At 37.0% G+C, this 16575-nt stretch overlaps 1 protein-coding gene across 1 annotated transcript in view; it reads right to left on the reverse strand.

Annotated features, from left to right (window-relative positions):
* The window catches only part of TDRD15 (tudor domain containing 15), a 77229-nt gene extending 60911 nt beyond the window's left edge, over positions 1-16318 (reverse strand). The window contains 3 exon segments of the mRNA XM_017876833.1: positions 4942-5059; positions 5740-5923; positions 16130-16318. The gene's annotated coding sequence lies outside the window, so the exon portion shown is untranslated.
* Positions 16319-16575: the final 257 nt, after the last annotated feature.

Consider the following 16575-nt stretch of genomic DNA (forward strand, 5'->3'; position numbering starts at 1 on the left):
AAAAAAAAAAAAAAAAAAGTCCCACCACAGAAGACGGGAGCATCACCAAGGGTACCCATGCTTAGAGGTGGTAGAAGGTAGGACTAGACAGGAGGTGAAAGCTAATGCAGATGATAAGAAAATGAGTTGAGGCATCCACACTGGTCATGCCATGTACATTCCACTCTTTACCTCTCTACCAGTTCAAGTCTGTCATTGCACAGAAGCCAGCCTAAGAATGAGGGGCAGGGCCAGCAATACCCATCCCAACTTTCCCTCATTCTCACTGAAAACAGTGAGGAGCACAAACCTCAAAAGCTGTTTCTATACCTTCCCTAAGGCTGGTTGTGGGAGTATAAGTGTAAGGAGTCTAGGAGGGAATTCAAACCAGCAAGATGAGCCCACAGTCGAGAATCAACAACATTTAGCATGTAGCCTCCATAAAAAATACATATAACAGCTCAACAGAATTACAACTATGAAAAATTTAATAGATGGTAAGAAAAGGACTTTTTTTTTTTTTGAGATGGAGTCTGGCTCTGTCACCCAGGCTGGAGTGCAGTGGCCAGATCTCAGCTCACTGCAAGCTCCGCCTCCCGGGTTTACGCCATTCTCCTGCCTCAGCCTCCCGAGTAGCTGGGACTATAGGCGCCCACCACCTCGCCCGACTAGTTTTTTGTATTTTTTAGTAGAGATGGGGTTTCACCGTGTTAGCCAGGATGGTCTCAATCTCCTGACCTCATGATCCACCCGTCTCGGCCTCCCAAAGTGCTGGGATTACAGGCTTGAGCCACTGCGCCTGGCCAGGACTTTTCTTAAGAAGTTTAATTAGTGTCTTCAAATATAGTATGGCATCAAAATAACGAAGGAGGAGCTATCTGTGATAAAACAAACCAAAGTCAAACCCTGGAAATTTAAAAAAATGTAATTATTAAAATAAAATTTCAGTAGATGCAAATAGAAAAATGCTACACCTGGCAGGTATTAACAATAGGATGAGAACAGCAACATCAGTATCAGACAAAATAGAATTGAAAGCCAAAGCATTAAAAATATCAAAAGAGGGCATTTCACATTGTCAAATAATTTACCAGCAAGATATAATGATCATGAACCTAAAATGCCTCAATATCATTTTGAAATACCTAAATATTTGGTAAAATCACAAAAGAAAACAAATACACATCACATCATAGTGGTCTGTTACAGTCTCCTACTATGATGTACTATGAATAAAAATATAGAGTATTTAACTATAAAATTAATAAGTTTATGCTAATAGATATACATACAACTTACACCTAATTGAGAATACACAGTTTATTTACTTAGATAACATTTACCAAAAAAATGCCCTTACAGAAGCCACAAAGGAAATTACAGCAAAATTTTAAATATATATATACAAACCACTTATCTTACCACAGTATGTTAAAATTAGAAATTTTTTAAAAATTGAACCCAGACAGCTAGATATTTTAAATCACTTCTAAATAATTCATTGGATAAGAAAATAACAAAATTGAAGTTTCAAATTGTTTTGGAATGAATGAAAATGAAAGCACTCCTGTCCTATACAGACTCTGTGTAGTCAACTTCACCCAATAAATGGTACTGAAGAAAGGGAAAAGATTAGTGATGATCTTAATCATAACTAAAATACTATGTTCATTATCCTCTGATGAGGATGCCCTCATTGTAGAAAAATTTCTTTTGGAATGACAAAATGATTTTAATATGCTGTTCTTAAAAGAATAGCTACATAGAAAGCAACTATCTAGGATAACTCAGTTATTAAAGAGTCCAGAAGCATTTAGAACTTTGTGAAGCTTTGCAATGGTTTACTGTATTCCAGCATTTCAAATCTTTTTTTAAACAAATAAATAGTAAAGTAACTAAGAGAATAATGGAGTTAAATTTAGGCATAAACTCTAAACATAAAAGCAATGTACTATATGAAAGGTCTTTGAAATAAAACAGGATGGAGAGAAGGTGATTCTAATAAAATTTTATCTCCAGGGACGTACATAATCAAATTCCTCCAGTATAAGTGCTTTTCAATTATATTCTTATATCTTATTCATTTATGTGTATTCAGAGTGTTTTATTCTAAGACTCTATCTATGGCTGAATAAACTTCTTGGTATCTACAGGCTTTACATTTTAGTGGAATATTTGCATATAAATGTTTTCATCAAATTACTAAATCAATGACAATTTATGGAACATGAAGACCTGAATTAATAAAGTCATTGAAGCAGAAGGAAAAGGCTTCATTGATCTTGAGTTCTTAAATATCAAGCTTTATGCATTCTGAACTTACATGAAAATACATTTCTAATGGCAAAAATTATAAGTACATAAGAAATAAAGATAGATTTATATCAAGGAGTTAGAGAAGACGAGGCTTAGGAGATAATTTGAAGCCTATTGGTATAGGGACTTGAAAACTTTAGTTTGAGTCGGACCTCAGAGATTATCCGATGTTCAGTTAATCCCTTAACCTTACACTAACAGGAACAGTGCCTCAAGAATCCCTCTAATATCTTATGACCCCTTCCTGGATAATGAGCACAAAATAGGATTCATAATGAGGAATCTGGCCTGTAGTCAGTGGGTAAACATTGGGGATTCTGAATTGAATTTAAAAAATGACACAGTCATACTTGTTTTTGGGGACATCTCTTATGATGAGTTTAGGATCAGCCAGGCTAAGGAGATCCTTGAAGCCAGTTAGAAGTCTCTTGTATTGTGTCAGATTTGAGGAATAAAAGCCAAGACAAGAAAATGTCAAGCAACTAAATATCCCCCTATTAACATTCTGTAACTTTGAAAAAAACATTTATTTATTTATTTATTTATTTATTTTGAGACAGAGTTTTGCTCTTGTTGCCCAGGCTGGAGTGCAATGGCACGATCTTGGCTCACAGCAACCTCCACCTCCCGGGTTCAAGCAATTCTCCTGTCTAGTTTTTTATTGTTATTATTATAATCATTATACTAAAAGAAATTTAGGATCCAATAGTGTCACATATTGAATGACAAGAGGAAAGTTGTCATTGTTGTCATTATTGAAGAATTCCACCAATGGAGAAAAATTACTTCGTAGGAAGAACACAGGTTTTGTAATCAGAGAGCATGTTCAAATACCAACTCAGCCACTTGCCAGCTAACTTCGATATTTCATCTGTCTTAGTGGAGGCTATCGTCCATGACAGCCTTCAGCACTGTGATGTGTGATGTTATCCTAAGGCTCGAGCTGGTACTACTACCTTCCTCCTTGCGAGAGCAGTAGGGAAAGGGCGAACCTGGGAGTCCTAGCTTCATCATTAGTGTATATTCCTTCAGTTGCATTATTATTTGTTTTGGGTTTTGAGACTGCTATTTTGTGGGGCTCTGAGTATCCTCTGATATTCACCCAAAAGGCAAGCTTCAGCCAAATTTTACAGTGTATTAGGAACACATCACTCAGTTCCAAACCAATTTCAGTTTCCCTAATCTCACCTCTGAGCTCAACTCCCCCAGAACAATGTAGGTAATAAAACAGGGTAAAACTAGAATCTCCTTTTCTCAAGTTATTTCCTAAAAGGTCCCCTTGATGCCTTCCCTTTCCAATTCACCACTTTCTACCTATATAAGTCCCCAGCAGTCTTCTGCTTCCCAATGAATCCTCATGGGTTTGTGTGTGTATGCGTGACTTTCTGAGTATGGTTTCTTAAGAGGAGTTCCTTCAACTCCTTTCCCTCTTCCGTCCATCTCAAGATTTTGGCTTAGGGAAGAAGTCATTAGGCAATACTAGTTTGACATTTTATCTTTTTAGAGATGAGGAAGGTGAAGAACAAATACACTTTAGGGGCTAGGCTAAAGTCACATATTTCATAAATGGTAGAGTTAGGATTTGACCTCAGGAATCCTCATTCTAGGGCCTTTGCATTTTAGCATGCTGCTATGGGGATATTAAATAATTTGAAATTAGAAAACTAGATCAATGAAATAGAATTGATAGTCCAGAAGATGACCAGTATATATGAGGATTTTTTATGCAATAAAAACAGCATTTCAAATCAATGTTGAAAATTGATTTGTCAATAAATGGCATTAGTAAAAATTATTAAGGTTCAACCTTTCACTACTATTGATGCCAAAATAAACTTCAAATAAATCCAAGAAATAAAGGTAAAAAAATGAAATCATAGAGGAACTAGAAGAAAACACAGAATAAATTTTTTTAGTAGAGAAGACTACATAAGATACAAAATTTTTATGTCTTCTGAACATCAATTCTACTTCTGGGACTATATCCTACCAATCAACTTACACATAACCACAAAGATAGGTATACTGGCTGTTTATTGCAGTATCTTTTAAAAATTGTTGTTGCTTTTCTTGAACAGAGAAGGACTTGATACAACTTAAAAGTGTTTTATGGGGCATAGGGGTTTGTTCAATAAATAGATACAGTAAGAGGTATATATATGCAATAATACAAAATATAGCCATTGAAAAAGTAACATAGATGTATACCTGCTCATATTATATCAAAGACAATATTTTGTACCAAGTTCAGAAGTTGTCAGTCATTTTTAATCATTAGCTTGAAAAAGGGAGAAATGAAATCAAACCCTACCAATAAGACATACTTCTGTATTGGTGGTTAGTTATCAAGGTTGGTAAGTGTGTGGGGAGGGGATGGTTGGTGAGAGAATAAATCAGTTTAGCTTCTTTGGAGTGGAGGGCAATGTGATAATATCTGCCATCACTTACTAGCTGTGTCATGCTGAGCTTTATTTTCTTCATAGGCAAATTGGAAATACTATACCTACTTCCTAGTTTTGTTTCAATGAGGCATAGTGCCCAGCACATAGTTGGTATTTAATAAATATTAACTCCTGTCTTAGCTCAGAATGCCATAACAAAATACCATAGACTGGATGGCTTAAAAGAAAGAAGTTTGTTTCTCACAGTTATGGAGTCTGGTGAAATCCAAGATTAAGGTGCTGGTAAGGTAGGTTTCATTCTGAGTTCTCCTCTTGTGGCTTGTAGGTGGCCGCCATCTCACCGTGTGCTCATGTGACTTCTTCTTCGTATACATATATGTGCAGGAAGAGAGAGACAGCAAGCAAGCTCCCTCATGTCTCTTCTCACAGGGCTCCACCCACACAACCTCATCTAATCCTAATTACCTTCTAAAAGCCCCATTTTCCAAATTCCATCACATTGGGAGTTAGGGCCTCAATACATAAATGGCAGAGGGGTTGAGGCATAAACATTGAACCTGTAACATTCTACCCCTGGACTCCCAAAATTCATGTTCTTCTCATATGCAAAATATATTCTCACTCCATTCCAATAGCCCTGAAGTCTTAACTCATTTTAGCATCAGTTCTTAAGCCTGAAGTCTCATCTAAATAGTATCTAAATCAAATATGGGTAACATTAGAGGTATAATTCATCCTGAGGCAAAAAAAATCCATTCTAGTGATGAGCCTGTGAAACCAGACACATTACATGTTTCCAAAATACAGTGGTGGGGCAGGCATAGGATGGGCATTCCCATTTCAAAGGGGAGAACTACAAAAGAAGAAAGAGGTGATAGCAAGTCCGAATCTAGCAAGGCAAATTCCATTAGGTCTTAAAGTTCAAGAATTATCCACTTTGGTTTGATGTTCTGCCCTCTCTAGGCTCATTGGAGTGGCAGTGTCACCCCCCAGCTCTATGGGTGGCCCAATCCCTTCTGTTCTGTGGGGGTAGCCTTATTACCTCAGCTGAGGGTAGGGGGAAGCTCCATCCATTGAATTCTCCGAAAGGTCCCCATCCATGATCTGCTGGGCACAGTACTACCCTTTGAAACTGAGGTGGAGGCAGCCTGTCCCACCGGGCTCCAATCATAGTGAGAGTGGTGGCAGCCCACTCTCTGAATCATCTTTGGGTTCCTTCTCTGTTCCTGAAAGGCAGCACATGTTCAAAGCAAAATACTCTATGGTTTCATCCTGTAAAATCCAAAAAGTCTGATAGCCTTCCTCCATTCTCTACTACCTCCTCTGTCTCCTTTACTTCAAACTGGCAGTATCTGTAATGGCATAATCCGATCTCTATTCCCAGCCTCTGATGATATGGCTGATTAAGTCCGTGAGTTGCACCCACAATCTCTTTTTCAAATGGTTGTTTAGCCACACCCTTAGTGTTCTCTTCAGAACAAGCTTTCTTCTTCTTTGGCAATAATGATAGGTTGAGAATTTTCCAAAACGTTTTGCTTAAAAATTCATTATTCAATTTATGTTTCTCTTTTTGCATGTTATTATAAGCAGTCACAATAAACTAAGCTGCTCCTTCAAACACTTTGCTTAGCAATCTCCTCAGCTAAATATCCAGTTTCATTGCTTACAATTTTTACCTCACACAAAACACCAGAACATAGTTCAGCCAAGTACTTTGCCACTTTGTAACAAGAATTGCTTTTCTTCCAGTTTACAATAACATGTTCCTTATTTCCATGCCAGAACCATCCTTAATGTTTATATTTCTAGCATGCAACTCAAAACTCTTCTGACCTCATTTACACTCCCACCAACAGTGTAAAAGCATTCCTATTTCTCCACATCCTCTCCAGCATGTGTTGTTGCCTGACTTTTTAATAATCATCATTCTAACTGGTGTGAGATGGTATCTCATTGTGGTTTTGATTTGCATTTCTCTCATGACCAGTGATGATTAGCTTTTTTTCATGTTTATTGGCCACATAAATGTCTTTTTTTTGAGAAGTGTCTGTTCATATCCTTCACCCACTTTTTGATGTTTTTTTTTCTTGTAAATTTGGTTAAGTTCTTTGTAGATTCTAGATATTAGCCCTTTGTCAGATGGATAGATTGCAAAAATTTTCTCCCATTCTGTAGGTTGCCTGTTCATTCTGATGATAGTTACTTTTGCTGTGCAGAAGCTCTTTAGTTTAATTAGACTTCATTTGTCAATTTTGGCTTTTGTTGCCATTGCTGTTGGTATTTTAGTCAAGAAGTCTTTGTCCATGCCTATGTCCTGAATGGTATTGCCTAGGTTTTCTTCTAGAAATTTTATGGTTTCAGGTCTTAACATTTAAGTCTTTAATCCATCTTGAAGTTAATTTTTGTATAAGGTGTAAGGAAGGGGTCCAGTTTCAATTTTCTGGCATATGGCTAGCCAGTTTCCCCAACACCATTTATTAATAGGGATCCTTTTTCGCCCATTGCCTGTTTTTGTCAGGTTGTCAAAGATCAGATGGATGTAGATGTGGCATTATTTCTGAGGCCCTCTGTTCTGTTTCGGCATTGGTCTAATACTGTTTGGTACCAGTACGCGAATGCTGTTTATGGTTACTATAGTCAGCCTTATACGTATAGTTTAAAAGTCCCCAGGTAGCATGAACCTCTGCAGCTTTGTTCTTTTTTGCTTAGGATTGTCCTTGGCATAACTGGCTCTTCTTTTATTCGCATATGAAATTAAAGTAGGTTTTTTTCTAAATTAATGTGAAGAAAGTCCAATGGTAGGCTTGATGGGGAATGCCCCATTGATCTAAATAAATTATTTGGGTAGTATGGCCATAAATGACAGTGGTTGGTGATTCCTCCAAGGTCTAGAAACCCGAAAATACCTTTGACCCAGGCAATTCCCATTACTGGGTATATACGCCAAAGGATTTATAAATCATTCTACTAATAAAGACAAAACGGACAGTGTATGTTTATTGCAGGCACTGTTCACAATAGCAAAGACTTGGAACCCAACCCAAATGCCCATCAATGTAGAGCTGGATAAAGAAAATTTGGGCACATATACACGCATGGAATACTAGGCAGTCATAAAAAAGATGAGTTCATGTCCTTTGCAAGGACATAGGATGAATGCTGGAAACCAATTCCATTCTCGCAAACTAACACAGAAACAGAAAACCCAAAACACCGTATATTCTCACTCATAAGTGGGAGTTGAAACAATGAGAACCACATGGACACAGGGAGGGGAACATCACACACCTGGGCCTGTCAGAGGGTAGGAGGATAAGGGAGGGATAGCATTAGGAGAAATAACTAATGTAGATGATGGGTTGATGGGTGCAGCAAACCACCATGGCACGTTTATACCTACATAACAAACCTGCATGTTCTGCACATGTATCCCAGAACTTCAAGTATAATAATAAAAAAGGGGGTATTTTGACAGGGCATGGTGGCTTACACTTGCGATCCCAGCATTTTAGGAGGCTGAGGCTGAAAGATAGCTTGAGAACAAGAGTTCAAGATTAGCTTGGGTAACATAGCAAAACCCTGTCTCTACAAAAATAAAAATAATCAAACAAACAAACAACAACAACAACAACAAACTTTACTGGCCTCTACCCAGTACCCATTGCCCAGTTTCAAAGCTGCTTCCACATGTTTAGGTATTGGTTACGGTAGCACTCTAATTCTCAATACCAAAATATGTCTTAATCTGTTTGGGCTGCCATAACAAAATATGAATTGGGTGGTTCAAACAACAGACATTTATTTTCTCACAATCTGGAGGCTGAAAGTCCAAGATCAAGGTGCTGGCAGGGTCAAGTTCTAGTGAGGGCTCTCTTCCTGGCTTGCAGATGGCTACCTTCTTATTATGTGTTCACATGACCTCTTTTGCAAGCATGGAAGGAGAAAGAACAAGCTCTCTCACATCTCTTTTTATAAGGGCACTAACCCCATCATGTGCACCCCACCCTCACGACCGTACCTAACTTTACCACCCAAAGGCACCATATTCAAATATCATCACAGTGGGGGTTAAGGTTTCAATATATGACCTTTGGGGGAGACACAAACATTCAGTCCACAACACGTCTACATGCATAAGCACAACTCTGGGGAAGAAAAAAATACTAGCTCAGACTTCGGTTTCTGTTGGAGCAGATTTTAAGAGGTAGATTCCAGGATTTCACGGTTAAGCTGGGATTTAATTTTTACATCAGAGGATATATTCCAGGGTTTTCTTTATAAGCCTTGAGGCAGAAGCATGATCATCCTACCAGGCATATAGCAGGTTTATTATCCCCAACAGAGGTTTGGAAAGAAACCATTTCCTCATTGATCTATTTCAGAGACAATAAAGAATTCGGGAAAGGGGTTGGGGTAATGGGGATCAAAGCTAAGTAGGTCTTGGTCACAGGATACGTTACAAAATGCTTAACTAAAATTTTTCTTAGACTTTTTTGGCAAACCATCCAGAAGATGGAAACACAGCAGGGATCTTACAGACATCTGCCTTCATTCTGGCCTGATTTCGGTTGCCTTAGTAATATGGAGAATATTTTATTTAAAAGACTTTAGAGAATTTTCTATTCCTCTCGACAGAATTCTTTCCATTAAAAAAAACTTTAGAGAATTTTCTATCCTTTTAAAATATAATTCTTTCTATTAAAAGACTTTAGAGATTTTTAATTAGAAAGACTTTCTATTAAAAAGATGACTTTAATTCTCAAATTCCAAATTGTTTTCTAAATAATTATTCCAAACCTCACTACTCTCCTCAAAACCTCTCCCTTCAGCAAATCCCCTGGACTCCTATGTCATGCAGAAATTGAAGTTATCAAGCATACTCCCCACCAGCATCTTGCTTCCTGTCAACTTTTTTATTGTACATTCCAGTCCACATGTTCATTCATATCTATTCCCCAACATCTAGGAAGACAAGGTAAACCTTAAGGTATTTCAGAACCAGTAGCTACACCTAACCCACTCCCTTCTGACTCCTTTGCCACTTCTTCATCCACCATCTCCTTCTTTTCTCTAATACCAAACTTTCTTCCCACTGGCTCCTTCTCTTCAGCCTATAAACACTCTCAAGTCGGGCCCATGACAAAAATACCCCCTCTCAACTCCATAACTCATTCTAGCTACTGTTCATCTTATCACCAAACTTTACCTAGAGTAGTTTTTTAGTATAATAATCCAGTTGACAACTCTTGTGGGCATTTTTAAATTCACTTTTATTGAACTAGAGAAGCTTTAACTGACCACCCTAAAAGAAACACCCAAAACCACAAAAAACCTGAAGAAAAGATTAAAAAAACCTAATAAGTTTTGCAGGGTTGCAGGATAGGAGGTCAATACATAAAAATCAATTTTATTTCTAGACACTAACAATGAGCATTCTAAAAATGAAATTTAAAAAATGTTATTTGTAATAGCACTAAAAGGATAAAATATGTAGAAATAAATTTACCAAAAGGAGTATAATATTTGTACATTGAAAACTCTGAAGCATATTTGAAAGAAATTAAAGAAACCTAAATAAATGGAATGAGTCACGACTTAATACTGTTAAGATAGCCAAACTTTCCAAACTGATCTGGAGATTCCAGGGAATGTACTTTAAAATTTTATCTGCCTTATTTGCAGGAATTTAAAAGCTGATCTTAAAAATCATACAGAAATGCAAAGAAACCAGAATAGTCAATCTTGAAAAAGAACAATGGAGTTGGAAGACTCACACTGCCTGATTTCAAAACTTACTACAAAGCTATCATAATCAAGACAGTGTGGTATTGGCATAAGAGTAGACACACAGATCAACAGGATAAAATTGAGAGTCCAGAGATAAACCTCTCACATTTATGGTTAAGTGATTTTTGACAAGAGTGTCACAAGATTCAATGGGGAAAGAAGAGTCTTTTCAACAAATGATGCTGGTACAATTGCGTATTAGAGTGCAAAGAATGAAGTTGGAACTTGAAGTTTCAGCCCTGCATGTAAAGAGCTTGGAAGTCATCGCTCCCAATCTTACAGTAAGAGAAAAAAAAGAATAAACTAAAAGTCAATCACTTTGCTTGGATCCATCAGGGAACTGAGGTTTCAGGGCAGCCATTCCAAAATCTGGACAGATAGTCGAACCAACCCAGAGAGTCACTGAGATCAGCTTACCTGGAGAAGGAATCACTAGTGCCATAAATTGATAGGAAAATTAAAATGGTAACTTTGACAAATTGCTGGATGCTAAGTGTGGACTAGCCTGCGAGTGAGAAACCCATGGAGGCCTCAGTCATACAAAGGAGCACTACACATTCATGGGCTTTACCTCTAGGAACCCCACCAGGTTTTCATAGTGAGAGCTAAGAAAACTCTCATGGCTCTAGCAGGTAATAGAAAAAAGTTCATATTTTGAAATAAGTGTAGACCATGCTCCATAACCGAGGCCTACTTTGCAGGGAAAAGATTTTACCAGAGCCTAATCCCAACTGGAGAAAGTACATTTTCCTGCCTCCAGCCCTCTATATCCTTCTTGTCTTATCAAAGTGAGGGGAGCTATGAAACACTTGTGAAGTTCTTATGCCAGGGACCCAGGCACACTAAAACATTGATATTTAACCATAAGATTGTAGAATGTTTCCCCTCCCAGACTTTACCAGCCCATCAATAGGGCTCTAATATACAGACATTCAAAACAGAAAATTACAGGCCAATATCTCTCATGAACATAGAAGCAAAAATCCTTTAAAAATATTAAATCAAATTCAACAATGTATAAAAAAGATTTACAAATCCTGATCAAGTGGGATTTATTCCAGGTATTCAAATCCGGTTCAACATTCAAATCAATATAACCCATCACAACACTGAATATAACCTAGCACCTCAACTAGCTAAGGAAGAAAATCATGATGATATCAATTAATTCAGAAAAGCACTTTAAAAAATCCAAAAGCAATTCTTGATAAAACTCAACAAAATAAAATAAAGATGAACTTCCTCAACTTGAAAAGAACAGCTACCAAAAGAAAGAAAAAAAATATGTTAACATCATATCGAAAACTAAATTTTTCCCCAAAGAATTGTGTACACAGCAAGAATGTCTCTCTCTCACTATTCCTACTCAACATTGTACTGGAGGTCCTAGCTAGTGTGATTAGACAGAAATTTAAAATGTACCAATTGGGAAGAAAAAAAAACCTATCTGCATGCACAGATGGTATGATGATCCATGCAGAAGATCCCAAATAATCACCAAAAAAAGTCCTAGAACTAAAAAGTGATTATATCAAGTTTCCAGGTTACATGACTGATATACAAAAGTCGATGTTTTTTCTATATACCAATAAAATGCTATTTATAATAACATTGAAAAATGAAATAAATCTAACAAAATATGTATAGGGTAGCCATGCAGAAAACTACAAAATTCTGATTTTAAAAAATCAAGAATCTAAATGAATGCAGACATAGTCCATAATTATGGATTGACAGATTTAATACTGTCAGTTTTTCATAAATTGATTTATAGATTCAATATTAACCCAGTAAAAATCACAGCAAGCTACATTATGGGTACCAACAAACTGACTCTAAGGTTTATATGAAAAAGCCAAAGACCGTGAATACCGAACACAATATTAAAGAAGAATAAAGTCAAAGGACTGAAATTTCCCAACTTCAAGACTTACTATGATGCTAAAGCAATTAAAACAGTGTGGTACTCAAGAAAGAACAGACACACAAATCGCTGGAATGGCACACAGAGCCTAGAAATAAACCCACACAAACAGTCATGTCTTCTGTGACAAAGGAGCAAAGGCAATTCCATGGAGAAAGAATCATCCTTTCAACAAATGTGCAAGAACAATTGGAAGTCTATGTGTAAAAATATAAAACAAGACATAGGCTGCGAGCAGTGGCTCATGTTGTAACCTCAGCAGTTTGTGAGACTGAGGAGGGCAGATCACTTGAGGTCAGGAGTTTGAGACCAGCCTGGCCAACATGGTGAAACCCGGTCTCTACTAAAAATACAAAAATTAGCTAGGCATGGTGGTGAGTGCCTGTAATCCCACTTACTTGGAAGGCTGAGGCAGGAGAATCTTTTGAAACCAAGAGACTGAGGTTGCAGTGAGCTGAGGTCATGCCACTGCACTCCAGCCTGGGCAACAGAGAGAGACTCCATCTTAAAAATAGATAAATAAATAAAATAAAACAAGACATAGACCTTAAACTTTTTAAAAAGTAACTCAATATGGATTGGACATAAATGTAAAACACAAAACTATGAAACTTCCAAAAGAAAATATAGAAGAAAATGATAGTTTGAACTTTATTAAAATTAAAATGTTCTTCTTTGCAAAAGGCACTTTTAAGAGAATGAAGAACCATTCACAGACTGGGAAAAAATATTTGCAAAATACATATCCCTAGCCCAGTCTAAAGGCATGTATCTCTACTCTAATCATGATAAAAACATCAGTTAAATCCCAATAGAAGGACACTTTATGATGTCCTACCACTACTCCTCAAAACTGTTGAGGTCATTAAAAGCAAGAAAAGTCAGAGAAACTGTCACAGCCAGAGGAAGCCTAGGGAGACATGATGACCAAATGTAATATGGTATCCTTGATGAGATCCCAAAATAAAAAAAAAAAAAAACAATAAAGCAGAGTATATAAAACTTAAGAAAATCTGAATAAATTATGGACTTCAGTTAATGATAATTTATCACCATTGGTTCATTAGTTGTAACAAGTATACCACACTAATAGGGGAAATATAGCATATATGGGAAATCTTTGTACTATCTTCTCAATGTTTCTGTAAATCTAAAATTTCTAAAAAGTAAAGTTTATTTTTTTAAAGTAAAGTTAGACCACTTTCTCACACTATGCCAAAAAAAAAAAAAAATACTCAAAATGGATCATAGACCTTCATGTAAAAGTTAAAACCATAAAGCTTTTAGAAAAAAAATATAAAAGTAAATATGTGCAACCTTGGTTTCTTAGTGGTTTCCTAAAAATGACAATAAAAGCGTAAGTGACAAAAGAAAAAACAACATAAATTGTTGAACTTCATCAAAATTATAAAACATTTGTACTTCAAAACATACCATCACGAAAGTAAGAGGACAAACCAAAGAATGAAAGAAAATATTTGCAAATCATATATCTGGCAAAGGACTTGTAGCCATAATTAAGAATTCTTAAAACTCAAGGATGAAATGACCACCGAATTTAAAACTGGACAAAGAATGTGAACAGACATTTCCCCAAAGAAGATTTCTAAATTGCCTATAAGCACTCAGAAAGATGCTCAACATCGTTAACCATCAGGAAAATACAAATTGAAACCACAATGAGATATGAATTCATATTCACTGGAATGACTGTAATCAAAAAGAAAGATAATATAGATGTGGAGAAGCTGGAACCCCGCTTCATTGCTGATGGGAATGTAAGATGGCGTAGCTGCCTTGGAAAACAGTCTGTATTATAGAACAAATCTCCTCCTCTCTATTTGTATTCCCACTTCCCTATCTAGCCTGGAGTCCTGCAATGGCTCTGACTGTCCTCCTGCAGTATTATCCAATAATTTATTTAAGACCTCCCCTGATACACAGGCATGGTGGCAATAGAAATCCAGTCTATTAGCTTGTCTCTCCAAATCTGATCATGACCATTCTTCTTCCTTGTGAGGACTGACCTGTCTTGTATCCTATAGATCAGGGGTCCCCAAGCCCAGGGCCACAGACGGGTACCACTCTCCGGTCTGTTAGGTTCCAGGCCACATAGCAGGAGGTAAGTGGCAGGCAAGCCAGCATTATGGCCTGAACTCTACCTCCTGCCAGATCAGCAGCAGCATTAGATTCTCATAGGAGCATGAACCCTATTGTGAACTGTTCATGCTAGGAGTCTACGTTATGCACTCCTTATGAGAATCTAACACCTGATGATCTGAGGTGGAACAGTTTCATTTTGAAAATATCACCCCTGCATCCCTAGTCCCATCTCACTCCCGATCCCCATCCGTGGAAAAATTGTCTTCCACAAAACCAGTCCCTAGTGTCAAAAAGGTTGGGAACCACTGTTATATATGAACTAGGAGTTCATATGTGATGATAATTCTTAAAACAAGCCCTCTTATTCTTCAACTGCCTTGCACAGAATAAGGGTGGAAGTGCTGGAAGTTCTTGCCTTTTGGATTCATTATGTTTTACTTGTCTTTGAAATTCCACAGAAAATTTATATAGAATTGTACTTCATTTTTTTTGTATGCGTATGTGTATACATTTGTATATATTTATATTTAGAAAGTAATTATTCATGGAGGAGAAAGGAAAAGGTCACATTCTAATTCTGTTACCTATTCATGTTTCAGCACCCATATCTAATGCCACTTACTCTTACTGCATGAAGACTTTTCTGATCCTTCTAGCCAGGTGTCTTTTTTTTGTCTTATTGAACCTCCAAACTACTTTGCACATCTTTTTCCTTGCTTGCTTGGTTTCATTTATTTTAGTAATTCATAAAGTTACTAACTTTATTGTAAACTCTTTTACTGGCAACTGATTAGATAGAATATATCTAAGCTGTCTAATACTTAGACACTTAATATAAATGATTGTATTATTATATAATTTATAAATATAAAATATATTTGTATTTATGAAATATAATTTTATAAATATTGTATAATATAAATGATTGTATTATTGTATAATTTTATCTTCATATGTTATTGCTCTAATTTCAGTAGAAGCTCTTTAAGAATGAGAACTGTGTTTCGCTTTTCTATACTGTTTGAGAATAACTTAAAAATCAGTGCTGAGTGAATGAATGAATGAACCAACTTAAGATTATCTTTGTAGTGACAAGGGAGCCCTTGGAGGGGCTACTACAGTTTCAGTTGTTATCATTGCCCTAAGAGCACTTTCTTGGTCCTGGACATCCTCCTCCAAGGAAGGAGGGTGGTAGAGTGGAGAGTGGTCTAGAAACGGGAAGCCTGGTGTTTGGTCTTGAATCTGCCAGCAGGTAGCTGCGTGGCCTTGCAGGGCTCCACTCTTTCTGAGCCTCATATAGCCATAAAATGAACGTTCCTTTCAGTTCTAACATTCTAGGATTCTTGAAACCACTGAACGTTCCTTTCAGTTCTAACATTCTAGGATTCTTGAAACCACTGGTCCTTATTACAATAAAGAAACAAAGTACCAAAATAAACTTGGGATTGAGCAAATGACTGTTTCTGTTCTCACATCCCAGTAATAACCAACACCTCAATGAATGCCTACTATACGCAGACACTGTTTTAAGTGCGTCACTTCTATTGACTTATTTATTCCTATAGATAAGACTTTTATTCCATTTTTACATGAAGCATATAAAACATATGTGACTTACATGCCTGTTGGCAGAGCCAATTTTAGATCCAGACACTCTGGCTCTAGAGGCTGTGCTCTTCATCTCACTGCTTATCCTGGGCATACGAGTGGCACCAGCATTCTCTTCTGCCCCCAGAGCCCCTGGCCTTCATTTCATCACCATTCATCTCATGGAAAGATGAAACCCTTGTTTCAGTATGAAGTGATAATTCCAAAAGATGTTGTGAGAGAACACAATCCCCCGGAGAGCAAAGAGATATTTGCTGATGACTTCACTTGGGGCAAGGACCTTCATTTTATTTGACATTACAGGTGCTGAATTGGGAAACCAAAGTGTGGAAAGGCTTCTGACCTGACTTTTGGAAAGAATGTGGCTCTTTTCTCAAAGCCTCATCAAACACGAGGTGGAAAGGTGAGCCCTGTCATTGCAACATCTCCTGCCCAGAAGGTTCTGCTTCACTTGAT

The sequence above is a fragment of the Rhinopithecus bieti genome, unplaced genomic scaffold (genome assembly GCF_001698545.2).
Source record: "Rhinopithecus bieti isolate Rb0 unplaced genomic scaffold, ASM169854v2 scaffold_7681, whole genome shotgun sequence".
Taxonomy (NCBI): Eukaryota; Metazoa; Chordata; class Mammalia; order Primates; family Cercopithecidae; genus Rhinopithecus; species Rhinopithecus bieti.